General features: G+C 44.6%; 1 protein-coding gene across 1 annotated transcript in view; it reads right to left on the bottom strand.

The window, feature by feature from the left end:
- Positions 1–13,270, bottom strand: part of LOC135509028 (ras-related protein Rab-31-like) — a 235,218-nt gene that overhangs the window by 214,566 nt on the left and 7,382 nt on the right. The window lies entirely within an intron of this gene.

The following is a 13,270-nucleotide window of genomic DNA, read 5'->3' as shown; positions in this document are numbered from 1 at the left end:
TGTTGAAGCGGAGAGTGTGTGTGCATGCGTGCCTGTTCTCTCTCTCTCTGTATTAATGTGTGTAACCTGTATTTAACTAGGCAAGTCAGTTTAGAACAAATTCTTATTTACAATGACGGCCAAACCCGGACGACACTGGGCCAATTGTGCGCCGCCCTATGGTCCTCCCAAACACGGCCGGTTGTGACACAGCCTGGAATCGAACCAGGGTGTCTGTAGTGACGTCTCTAGCACGGAGATGAAGTGCCTTAGACCACTGCACCTTCTCAGGAGCCCAAATGAAACCCCATTTGTTTTACAACTTTAAACCCAGAACACTCTCTACTCTGCCTTTCTCTCTTCTGACCTTTTGAGAGCCTCGTCTAGGGTTAAGTCCATCTTCTTGACAGAGCGGCGGGGCAGATTTCCCTGTCAAGAGCACGTGTAAACTGTTGAGAGGGAGGGTAGTCTGGAGTAGAGCATGGCTGAAAACCCGAGCCTGCTCCACTCTCCTTATCTTCCCATCTATTTACAGCATTCCTAAAGGTCAGAGACCAATACCTTCCACTGAATAGGTTCAACTCTTAAGACAAACGCTTTGGTTTCCTTGAAAATGAGAGGTTATAGATAAAAGGGAAAGGTCAAGGGTGCTAACCGTGCAGCAAATATTTACTTAAACAGTTGTTATACTGTTATGTCAGACTATTTTAGAAAGTTAGCTGAAAACGGTCAAAATGTCAAATAAAGTTGAAATATTTCACTGTTTTCCCTACAACATGTTTGGGATAAATGTCAACTGTCAAATCAGGAGAGAGAGAAAAAAAACAGGAAATATATTCCAATTGAATTGAGCTTAATGTAAACAGCCAATCAGAGCAGAGCGGACAGTCCAGTGGGTAGATACAATGTATCATTTTACAGTTCACTGCACTTGGAGCCATGATACATGACACCGATTTAACTCACAAATCGTTTTTACACTTGTTCTGGTTTCTCAAATAGCATCCGACATGTGTCAAAATGAATGACACCACCATTTCCTATTAGATGTTAGATGCGTATTCCCTGTGTAATCGCATATAACTGCAAACAGCCTTTCACCTAGTTTAATTTATAGGTGGGTTGGCAAAGGTCGCAACCGATCCAAGCAACATCCAGGCACTCTGACATCAAAATGTCAAATGAAACCAATACAGTAGACACCAGGCAGGAGGTAAGAGGGGGCTGAAACCAACACAGTAGACACCAGGCAGGAGGTTAGAGGTGGCTGAAACCAACACAGTAGACACCAGGCAGGAGGTAAGAGGGGGCTGAAACCAACACAGTAGACACCAGGCAGGAGGTTAGAGGGGGCTGAAACCAACACAGTAGACACCAGGCAGGAGGTTAGAGGCAGGGGCTGAATCCAACACAGTAGACACCAGGCAGGAGGTTAGAGGGGGCTGAAACCAACACAGTAGACACCAGGCAGGAGGTTAGAGGGGGCTGAAACCAACACAGTAGACACCAGGCAGGAGGTTAGAGGGGGCTGAAACCAACACAGTAGACACCAGGCAGGAGGTAAGAGGGGGCTGAAACCAACACAGTAGACACCAGGCAGGAGGTTAGAGGGGGCTGAAACCAACACAGTAGACAGCAGGCAGGAGGTAAGAGGGGGCTGAAACCAACACAGTAGACACCAGGCAGGAGGTTAGAGGGGGCTGAAACCAACAAAATAGACACCCGGCAGGAGGTAAGAGGGGGCTGAAACCAACAAAATAGACACCAGGCAGGAGGTTAGAGGGGGCTGAAACCAACACAGTAGACACCAGGCAGGAGGTGAGAGGGGGCTGAAACCAACAGAGTAGACACCAGGCAGGAGGTTAGAGGGGGCTGAAACCAACACAGTAGACACCAGGCAGGAGGTTAGAGGTGGCTGAAACCAACACAGTAGACACCAGGCAGGAGGTAAGAGGGGGCTGAAACCAACACAGTAGACACCAGGCTGTCACCAGGCTGTCATATGTGAACTGATTGCCCCCCATCTATCTTCAGAGCTTGTGCTGCTAGGCGACCTAAACTGAAACATGCTTAACACCCCAGCCATCCTACAATCTAAACTTGATGCCCTCAATCTCACACAAATTATCAATGAACCTACCAGGTACCTCCCCAAAGCCTTAAACACGGGCACCCTCATAGATATCATCCTAACCAACTTGCCCTCTAAATACACCTCTGCTGTCTTCAACCAAGATCTCAGCGATCACTGCCTCATTGCCTGCATCCGTAATGGGTCAGTGGTCAAACGACCTCCACTCATCACTGTAAAACGCTCCCTGAAACACTTCAGCGAGCAGGCCTTTCTAATCGACCTGGCCGGGGTATCCTGGAAGGATATTGATCTCATCCCGTCAGTAGAGGATGCCTGGATATTTTTTTTAAATGCCTTCCTAACCATCTTAAATAAACATGCCCCATTCAAGAAATTTAGAACCAGGAACAGATATAGCCCTTGGTTCTCCCCAGACCTGACTGCCCTTAACCAACACAAAAACATCCTATGGCGTTCTGCATAAGCATCGAACAGCCCCCGTAACATGCAGCTGTTCAGGGAAGCTAGAAACCATTATACACAGGCAGTTAGAAAAGCCGAGGCTAGCTTTTTCAAGCAGAAATTTGCTTCCTGCAACACTAACTCAAAAAAGTTCTGGGACACTGTAAAGTCCATGGAGAATAAGGACACCTCCTCCCAGCTGCCCACTGCACTGAAGATAGGAAACACTGTCACCACTGATAAATCCACCATTATTGAGAATTTCAATAAGCATTTTTCTACGGCTGGCCATGCTTTCCACCTGGCTACTCCTACCCCGGTCAACAGCACTGCACCCCCCACAGCAACTCGCCCAAGCCTTCCCCATTTCTCCTTCTCCCAAATCCAGTCAGCTGATGTTCTGAAAGAGCTGCAAAATCTGGACCCCTACAAATCAGCCGGGCTAGACAATCTGGACCCTTTCTTTCTAAAATTATCTGCCGAAATTGTTGCCACCCCTATTACTAGCCTGTTCAACCTCTCTTTCGTGTCGTCTGAGATCCCCAAAGATTGGAAAGCAGCTGCGGTCATCCCCCTCTTCAAAGGGGGGGACACTCTTGACCCAAACTGTTACAGACCTATATCTATCCTACCATGCCTTTCTAAGGTCTTCGAAAGCCAAGTCAACAAACAGATTACCGACCATTTCGAATCTCACCATACCTTCTCTGCTATGCAATCTGGTTTCAGAGCTGGTCATGGGTGCACCTCAGCCACGCTCAAGGTCCTAAACGATATCTTAACCGCCATCGATAAGAAACATTACTGTGCAGCCGTATTCATTGACCTGGCCAAGGCTTTTGACTCTGTCAATCACCACATCCTCATCGGCAGACTCGACAGCCTTGGTTTCTCAAATGATTGCCTCGCCTGGTTCACCAACTACTTCTCTGACAGAGTTCAGTGTATCAAATCGGAGGGTCTGCTGTCCGGACCTCTGGCAGTCTCTATGGGGGTGCCACAGGGTTCAATTCTTGGACCGACTCTCTTCTCTGTATACATCAATGAGGTCGCTCTTGCTGCTGGTGAGTCTCTGATCCACCTCTACGCAGACGACACCATTCTGTATACTTCTGGCCCTTCTTTGGACACTGTGTTAACAACCCTACAGGCAAGCTTCAATGCCATACAACTCTCCTTCCGTGGCCTCCAATTGCTCTTAAATACAAGTAAAACTAAATGCATGCTCTTCAACCGATCGCTACCCGCACCTACCCGCATGTCCAACATCACTACTCTGGACGGCTCTGATTTAGAATACGTGGACAACTACAAATACTTAGGTATCTGGTTAGACTGTAAACTTTCCTTCCAGACCCATATCAAATATCTCCAATCCAAAGTTAAATCTAGAATTGGCTTCCTATTTTGCAAAAAAGCATCCTTCACTCATGCTGCCAAACATACCCTTGTAAAACTGACCATCCTACCAATCCTCGACTTCGGCGATGTCATTTACAAAATAGCCTCCAATACCCTACTCAACAAATTGGATGCAGTCTATCACAGTGCCATCCGTTTTGTCACCAAAGCCCCATATACTACCCACCATTGCGACCAGTACGCTCTCGTTGGCTGGCCCTCGCTTCATACTCGTCGCCAAACCCACTGGCTCCATGTCATCTACAAGACCCTGCTAGGTAAAGTCCCCCTTATCTCAGCTCGCTGGTCACCATAGCATCTCCCACCTGTAGCACACGCTCCAGCAGGTATATCTCTCTAGTCACCCCCAAAATCAATTCTTTCTTTGGCCGCCTCTCCTTCCAGTTCTCTGCTGCCAATGACTGGAACGAACTACAAAAAGCACTGAAACTGGAAACACTTATCTCCCTCACTAGCTTTAAGCACCAACTGTCAGAGCAGCTCACAGATTACTGCACCTGTACATAGCCCACCTATATTTTAGCCCAAACAACTACCTCTTTCCCTACTGTATTTAATTTATTTTGCTCCTTTGCACCCCATTATTTTTATTTCTACTTTGCACATTCTTCCATTGCAAATCTACCATTCCAGTGTTTTACTTGCTATATTGTATTCACTTTGCCACCATGGCCTTTTTTTGCCTTTACCTCCCTCATCTCACCTCATTTGCTCACATCGTATATAGACTTGTTTATACTGTATTATTGACTGTATGTTTGTTTTGCTCCATGTGTAACTCTGTGTCGTTGTATGTGTCGAACTGCTTTGCTTTATCTTGGCCAGGTCGCAATTGTAAATGAGAACTTGTTCTCAACTTGCCTACCTGGTTAAATAAAGTACATCAAATACATAAAAAAATCTATATATATCTTTGCTTATTTGAGCTGTTCTTGGCATAATATGGACTATCTTCTGTATACCACCCCTACCTTGTCACAACACAACTGATTGGCTCAAACGCATTAAGGAAAGAAATTCCACACATTTAATTTTTTCTATAATTTTTATTTAACATTTATTTGACTAGGCAAGTCAGTTAAGAACACATTCTTATTTAGAATGACGGCCAAACCCGGACGATGCTGGGCCAATTGTGTGCCACCCTACGAGACTCTAAATCACGGCCGGATGTGATTCAGCCTGGATTAACATTTAATAAGGCACACCTGTTAATTGAAATGCATTCCAGGTGACTACCTCATGAAACTGGTTGAGAGAATGCCAAGAGTCTGCAAAGCTGTCGTCAAGGCAAAGGGTGGCTACTTTGAAGAATCTCAAATATATTTTGATTTGTTGAACACTTTTTTTTTTGGTTACTACATGATTCCAAATGTGTTATTTCATAGTTTTGATATCTTCACTATTATTCTACAATGTAGAAAATAGTAGAGAGAGAAAAAAAGAAAAAAAAAGTGGAATGAGTCGGTGTGTCCAAACTTTTGAATGGTACTGTAGATATATAGTATGGGGAAACAGTCCATTTGTGGATCAGAGGGATAGTAACAACTTTTACACTTGTCATTCTACGGAGGCGACAACGCAACAGAAACAAACGAGATAAAGAACCAAGAGAAAAAACAAGTAATACCACTTTATTACCAGACAGATTAATAATATATAAAATGTTACTGTGTTATAGAAAAGGGAATAACTTGAGTCAAGTACACACAAAATAACAATTTAAACTATTAATAATAATTACATGAATAATAAATGTCATATTAGATTTGGTCTACAGAGGGAAAACAAAGGCACTTGTTTGCATTGCAGAATGGCCTGTACATATAAATGGTTACAGGCAAACTCAGGCCGGGAAGTGTCCAAGTGTAGTTTTATTGATGCCACACTTGGACACTTGATATTTGTCAAGTTTGTACAGAATACTACGTCTCAGTATTGTGAGCTAACACCTCTGTGTGTGTGTATATCACTGTACACAGACAAATGTCCAACATGGTACACAACCCAAATAGAAACAAAATATGGAAATTGTTTTGTTTTTTGTTGTTGTCTCATCTATAGTATCTTCCCACAAAGTACATTTATTAAAAAAAAAAAAAAAATCCAAAACATATGGCACTGCTTCGATCCGCAATGACTGTTGCTGTTAACTCAGCTTCTTACTTTCAAACGGTACATCTGTTGTACAGTTCGACACATCCTTTTAACTAGGTCTACTTTACGGCAATTCAGCTATTACCAACACCGCATTGGTGTGGCGTTGTTAGGGAATGTAGTCATCAAATGTCGTCATTAATACTGTATCATTGTTTTTCATGAGAAAGTGCAGAAACTAGCTACATAAAAGTGCCACTTTAAAATCCCGATTACAAAAAGAGGAGAGGCTGTATTACCTCACAGATACAGTAGTTAGTCCACCGATCAATCAGTAAATAAAATTATAGTTGTCAATAGTTGTATTTATTGTGATAGTGGTCCCTTTTCAGTAGTTGGTCAATATTACATAATAATGACAACATATGGATGATAATTACAACATAGCAACAAACAAAAAAATAAGACATGGCAACTCAGGTATTCGAATACATGCTACTTCGTCCTTCAAACACATTTTGAACGCCTTATACATTATCAAAATACATATTCTATACCAGCATTCGTTGGGGAAAAAAGACAACGGTTGGCGAGAAATTCATGCAATCGATATCGGCAGCCACAAAGGGATTCTATCTATCGATCTACGCGATTCCCGGAGCCACAAGGCAACAATGCAATCACTGGATCTGCTCAACTGTTGACTGCATATTCGGTTAATGAGAATTTTGATTGTAATCTCTATATCGTATAAACATTCAGAACGTAATCTCTAGTCTGCATCGTATTTTAGTCATTTTATGAAACGTCATTAAACTCAACTAGATTATTCAATATTTGTGCAATTTATCCAAATGTTCATGTTCAGCGCGTTAGAGATGAGATCTACTAACATGTTTCGATTTTCAGGATTAAAATGTTACGTTTTTTTTTTATTGTGCTGCTGAATATGAATTAAAAACATATCCCAGTATGCGTACACCTACCATGTATAAAAGTCTCTGTGTCTATTGTTTTTTTTTTAAAGGTCAACTGCCCCTTAGAACTAATCCCTCCATTTTTAAAACAGCCTTAGTGAGATCACTATGAGTCAGAATCTCTCATTTCAAAAAAAAAAAACTGACTACAATGTTTAAAATAGAATATTTTTTGGTCATAAGGTCAGTCTCGTCCAAAACAAGAGTTTGGTAAATGACTGAGTCATGACTTTACTTGAGGGTTTGGATTACAATAACGTCAACAATTCATGCCCCCTTTTTTGCAGACGCACAGAAACCTATGATCATAATGCGCAATGCCAAGCGTCGGCTGAAGTGGTGTAAAGCTTGACGCCATTGGACTCTGGAGCAGTGGAAACGCATTTTCTGGAGTGATGAATCAAGCTTCACCATCTGGCAGTCCAACGGACTAATCTGGGTTTGGCGGATGCCAGGAGAACGCTACCTGACCCAATGCATAGTGTCAACTGTAAAGTTTGGCGGAGGAGGAATAATGGTCTGGGTCTGTTTTTCATGGTTCAGGCCCCTTAGTTCCAGTGAAGGGAAATCTTAACACTACAGCATACAATGACATTCTACACGATTCTATGCTTCCAACTTTGTGACAGCAGTTTGTTTACCTTCAGTCATGGCCGCTAGCATTTCTTAATGAGAATTGATGGAAAAACGTGACCAAATCAGGAAGTGCAGTTCTCCTTTAAATTGTGTTTAACTTCAGGATCCATTTTCTGATGTTAATCTCTAACCAAAAACACTAGAGGGCGACAAACTGGTTCCCCTCCTGAGTCAGCACACACAGGCCCAGTCCAGAAACGACACTTAACAACACACCTTACCAAGGCACTGGAGTCAATCTGAGAGGAGGATTGGATAGGTATAAGCAATACCTACTGTATCCTTATATGGGTTACTGTATCTTTCTATGGGTTACTGCATCTTTCTATGGGTTACTGGATCTTTCTATGGGTTACTGCATCTTTCTATGGGTTACTGCATCTTTCTATGGGTTACTGGATCTTTCTATGGGTTACTGCATCTTTATATGGGTTACTGCATCTTTCTATGGGTTACTGCATCTTTCTATGGGTTACTGCATCTTTCTATGGGTTACTGCATCTTTCTATGGGTTACTGCATCCTTATATGGGTTACTGCATCCTTATATGGGTTACTGCATCTTTCTATGGGTTACTGCATCTTTCTATGGGTTACTGCATCTTTCTATGGGTTACTGCATCTTTCTATGGGTTATAGGGGTGGTTTCTGGTCCTGGAATGCTCGTTACTATGCTACAGGTGAGAGGGTCTGATCCATCACGAGCCAAAGCCATGTTGTCCTCCTCCTCTCCCCTGAGACCAATGCACTGTATATGCATGGTGGACTGTGTGGACGTGGACAATGAGTAGTTGAATCCACGCAGCAGTGTAGTACAATGTTGCATTGTGGACCCTGTGATCCCATGCAGCTGTGTGTGTGTGTGTAACCAAGGACAGGGATAATCTCACTGGCAAATCTGATGCTGAATTCTGAACCGACTCCTTACTCACTTTCATGTAGATCCAAGAGGAAATGTGGTGATCTCTCCAAGTTGATGTCAGATAAGCTAGATCGGTGGATCATTCACCTGTCCAATCGAGAGCAGTGACTCTGTGTTAGGGGGGGGGGGGGGTAGGGTGCTATGGTCTAGGCGAGGGTAGGGTGCTCCTTACTCCCTAAACCTTCATGTAGATCCAAGAGGAAATGTGGTGATATCTCCAAGTTGATGTCAGATAAGCTAGATCGGTGGATCATTCACCTGTCCAATCGAGAGCAGTGACTCTGTGTTTAGGGTGCTATGGTCAGGCAGGGTGAGTCTATTTGGGACTTAGTCTTACTAGCAGCAGAGTTTGTTAGAAGGATGCCGGGTTATCTTGAAGGACTCGTTGCTGTCAACGTCTGGATTCTCCAGAGGCGGAATCTGTTTACCTGAAACACAACACAGGATAAGTTTTGAAGGTGCAGTTGAAACAACCAGGTGCAGTGTTGAAGGGAGTTGAGGTCGTTTCTGGAGTAACTGGCGTAAGCAATGGCTCCAGGAGAGACCTTCCTTTCAAACGGCACACAGAGACATACAAATGGTATCCATGAGTTCATTTGACTCTGGGTATGTAGAAAAAAATGGCTTAATTGCCAAGATCTCACACTATCCCTTTAAGTGGTGAATCTTAACTTTCACTTTAAGTGAAAATCTGAATGAAGTAGAAGTTCAGATTTGTCCCGAACAGAGATGCTAACAGGCACTGTACTGAATGAAGTGGAAGTTCAGATTTGTCCCAAACAGAGATGCTAACAGGCACTGTACTGAATGAAGTGGAAGTTCAGATTTGTCCCTAACAGAGATGCTAACAGACACTGTACTGAATGAAGTGGAAGTTCAGATTTGTCCCTAACAGAGATGCTAACAGACACTGTACTGAATGAAGTGGAAGTTCAGATTTGTCCCGAACAGAGATGCTAACAGACACTGTACTGAATGAAGTGGAAGTTCAGATTTGTCCCTAACAGAGATGCTAACAGACACTGTACTGAATGAAGTGGAAGTTCAGATTTGTCCCGAACAGAGATGCTAACAGGCACTGTACTGAATGAAGTGGAAGTTCAGATTTGTCCCTAAGAGAGATGCTAACAGACAATGTACTGAATGAAGTGGAAGTTCAGATTTGTCCCTAACAGAGATGCTAACAGACACTGTACTGAATGAAGTGGAAGTTCAGATTTGTCCCTAACAGAGATGCTAACAGACACTGTACTGAATGAAGTGGAAGTTCAGATTTGTCCCTAACAGAGATGCTAACAGGCACTGTACTGAATGGTGTTCAGATTTGTCCCTAACAGAGATGCTAACAGGCACTGTACTGAATGAAGTGGAAGTTCAGATTTGTCCCAAACGGAGATGCTAACAGACACTGTACTGAATGAAGTGGAAGTTCAGATTTGTCCCAAACGGAGATGCTAACAGGCACTGTACTGAATGAAGTGGAAGTTCAGATTTGTCCCTAACAGAGATGCTAACAGGCACTTTATTGGAAGTTCAGATTTTTAACAGAGATGCTAACAGACACTACTGAATGAAGTGGAAGTTAGATTTGTCCCTAACAGAGATGCTAACAGACACTGTACTGAATGAAGTAGAAGTTCAGATTTGTCCCGAACAGAGATGCTAACAGGCACTGTACTGAATGAAGTGGAAGTTCAGATTTGTCCCTAACAGAGATGCTAACAGACACTACTGAATGAAGTGGAAGTTCAGATTTGTCCCTAACAGAGATGCTAACAGACACTGTACTGAATGAAGTGGAAGTTCAGATTTGTCCCGAACAGAGATGCTTCTGAATGGTGCTACTCTGTCTGACGAGGTTGAATGGAATGTTCTAATGTCTACAACAAACACACATCAAAAGACATTCACGAGGGATGCTTTAGTTTAGTGACTTTATTTTATTTTAAATTGAACCTTTATTTAACTAGGCAAGTCAGTTAAGAACAAATTCTTATTTTCAATGACGGGCCTAGGAACAGTGGGTTAACTGCCTTGTTCAGGGGAACAGTGGGGTTAAACTGCCTTGTTCAGGGGAACAGTGGGTTAACTGCCTTGTTCAGGGGAACAGTGGGGTAAAACCACTTGTTCAGGGGAACAGTGGGGTTAACTGCCTTGTTCAGGGGAACAGTGGGGTTAACTGCCTTGTTCCAGTGGGGTTAAACTGCCCAGGGGAACAGTGGGTTAAACTACCTGCCGAACAGTGGGGTTAACCCTTGTTCCAGTGGGTTAACCACTTGTTCAGGGGAACAGTGGGTTAACTGCCTTGTTCAGGGGAACAGTGGGGTTAACCCTTGTTCAGGGGAACAGTGGGGTAAAACTGCCTTGTTCAGGGGAACAGTGGGGTTAACTGCCTTGTTCAGGGGCAGAACGACAGATTTTTTACCTTGTCAGTTCGGGAATTCGATCTGGCAACCTTTCGGTTACTAGTCCCAACAATCTAACCACTAGGCTACCCTGCCTCCTCTACACTAACCACTAGGCTACCCTGCCTCCTCTACACTCTAACCACTAGGCTACCCTGCCTCCTCTACACTCTAACCACTAGGCTACCTGCCACCTCTACACTAACCACTAGGCTACCCTGCCTCCTCTACACTCTAACCACTAGGCTACCCTGCCTCCTCTACACTCTAACCACTAGGCTACCTCCCACCCTCCACTCTAACCACTAGGCTACCTGCCACCCCTCCACTCTAACCACTAGGCTACCTCCCCGCCCCTCCACTCTAACCACTAGGCCACCCTGCCCCCCCTCCACTCTAACCACTAGGCTACCTCCCGCCCCGCCCCTCCACTCTAACCACTAGGCCACCTGCCGCCCCTCCACTCTAACCACTGCCACCCCCACCCCTCCACTCTAACCGCTAGGCCACCTCCCGACCCTCCACTCTAACCACTATGCAACCTCCCGCCCCTCCACTCTAACCACTATGCAACCTGCCGCCCCTCCACTCTAACCACTAGGCCACCCTGCCGACCCTCCACTCTAACCACTAGGCTACCTCCTGCCCCTCCACTCTAACCACTAGGCTACCTCCCGCCACCTCCACTCTAACCACTAGGCTACCTCCCGCCCCGCCCCTCCACTCTAACCACTAGGCTACCTCCCGCCCCTCCACTCTAACCACTAGGCTACCTCCCGCCCCGCCCCTCCACTCTAACCACTAGGCTACCCTGCCGACCCATGGAACATATTGCATAACAATTCAAAGATAAAACAAACGAAACAGTGTTTGATGTGGTGAGATGGAACGAACCACCACGCCAACATAAACTCTACAGTAAAACACTTACTGATCTTCTGAAAGAGCTCCTCCACATTGACAGCGTTTCTGGCGCTGGTCTCCATGAAGATTGCTGCAATAGACTCAGCAAAGTCCTTAGCTTCCTTCATAGGAACTTCCCTGTTAAAAGAGATAGTATAAACTACAGCTTGGGTTGACTCATCAACAGGGCTTCCATAACAGCCTTTAACCTGGTGGTGGTGACTCATCAACAGGGCTTCCATAACAAACAGCCTTTAACCTGGTGGTGGTGACTCATCAACAGGGCTTCCATAACAAACAGCCTTTAACCTGGTGGTGGTGACTCATCAACAGGGCTTCCATAACAAACAGCCTTTAACCTGGTGGTGGTGACTCATCAACAGGGCTTCCATAACAAACAGCCTTTAACCATGGTGACTCATCAACAGGGCTTCCATAACAAACAGCCTTTAACCTGGTGGTGGTGACTCAAACAGGGCTTCCATAACAAACAGCCTTTAACCTGGTGGTGATGATCATCCAGGGATGTCCATAACAAACTTTCTTTAACCTGGTGGTGGTGATGTCATCAGGACAGGGCTTCCATAACAAACTTTAACCTGGTGGCGGTGGCTCATCAACCTTCACCCATTTCTTCAGTGTCTCAAAGGGCTTCCATAACGGACAGACTTTAACCTGGTGGTGGTGGTCATCAACAGGGCTTCCATAACAAACAGCCTTTAACCAGGGGTGGTGACTCATCAACAGGGCTTCCAGACAGACTTTAACCTGGTGGTGACTCATCAACAGGGCTTCCATAACAAACAGCCTTTAACCTGGTGGTGGTGGCTCATCAGACAGGCTTCCATAACAGGGCAGACTTTAACCTGGTGGTGGTGGCTCATCAACAGGGCTTCCATAACAAACAGCCTTTAACCATGGTGGTGAACATCAACAGGGCAGACAGACAGTCATTTAACCTGGTGGTGGTGGCTCATCAGACAGGTAGAACAAACAGGCTTTAACCAGACAGGTGAGAACAGAACTTGTGTGAATGTCAGACAGAATATAATTTAACTGGGCAGACAGACAGTCAGAACAGAACAAAGGTGGAGACAGATCAGGTCAATCAAATGGTTCAGAACAGAGCAGACAGACAGAGTCCCAACAACAGTAACACACAACACCATAGAACAGAACAGGGCAGACGGACAGGTAGAACAGAACAGGGCAGACGACTGATGATACCTGACAGGTAAATCTTTCTTGTTCCCTGCCAAAGACAATGGTAGAACAGAACCGTGGCCTTCAACTCCTAGACCCATTTCTTCAGTGTCTGGAAAGAGTCCTGACGGACAGACAGAACAGGGCAGACGGACAGGTAGAACAGGGCAGACAGACAGGTAGAACAGAAC

This window comes from Oncorhynchus masou, chromosome 3, assembly GCF_036934945.1.
Source record: "Oncorhynchus masou masou isolate Uvic2021 chromosome 3, UVic_Omas_1.1, whole genome shotgun sequence".
In the NCBI taxonomy this organism is placed as follows: Eukaryota; Metazoa; Chordata; class Actinopteri; order Salmoniformes; family Salmonidae; genus Oncorhynchus; species Oncorhynchus masou.
Note: the sequence above shows the minus strand (reverse complement) of the source record. Positions and strands in the feature narration are given on the sequence as shown.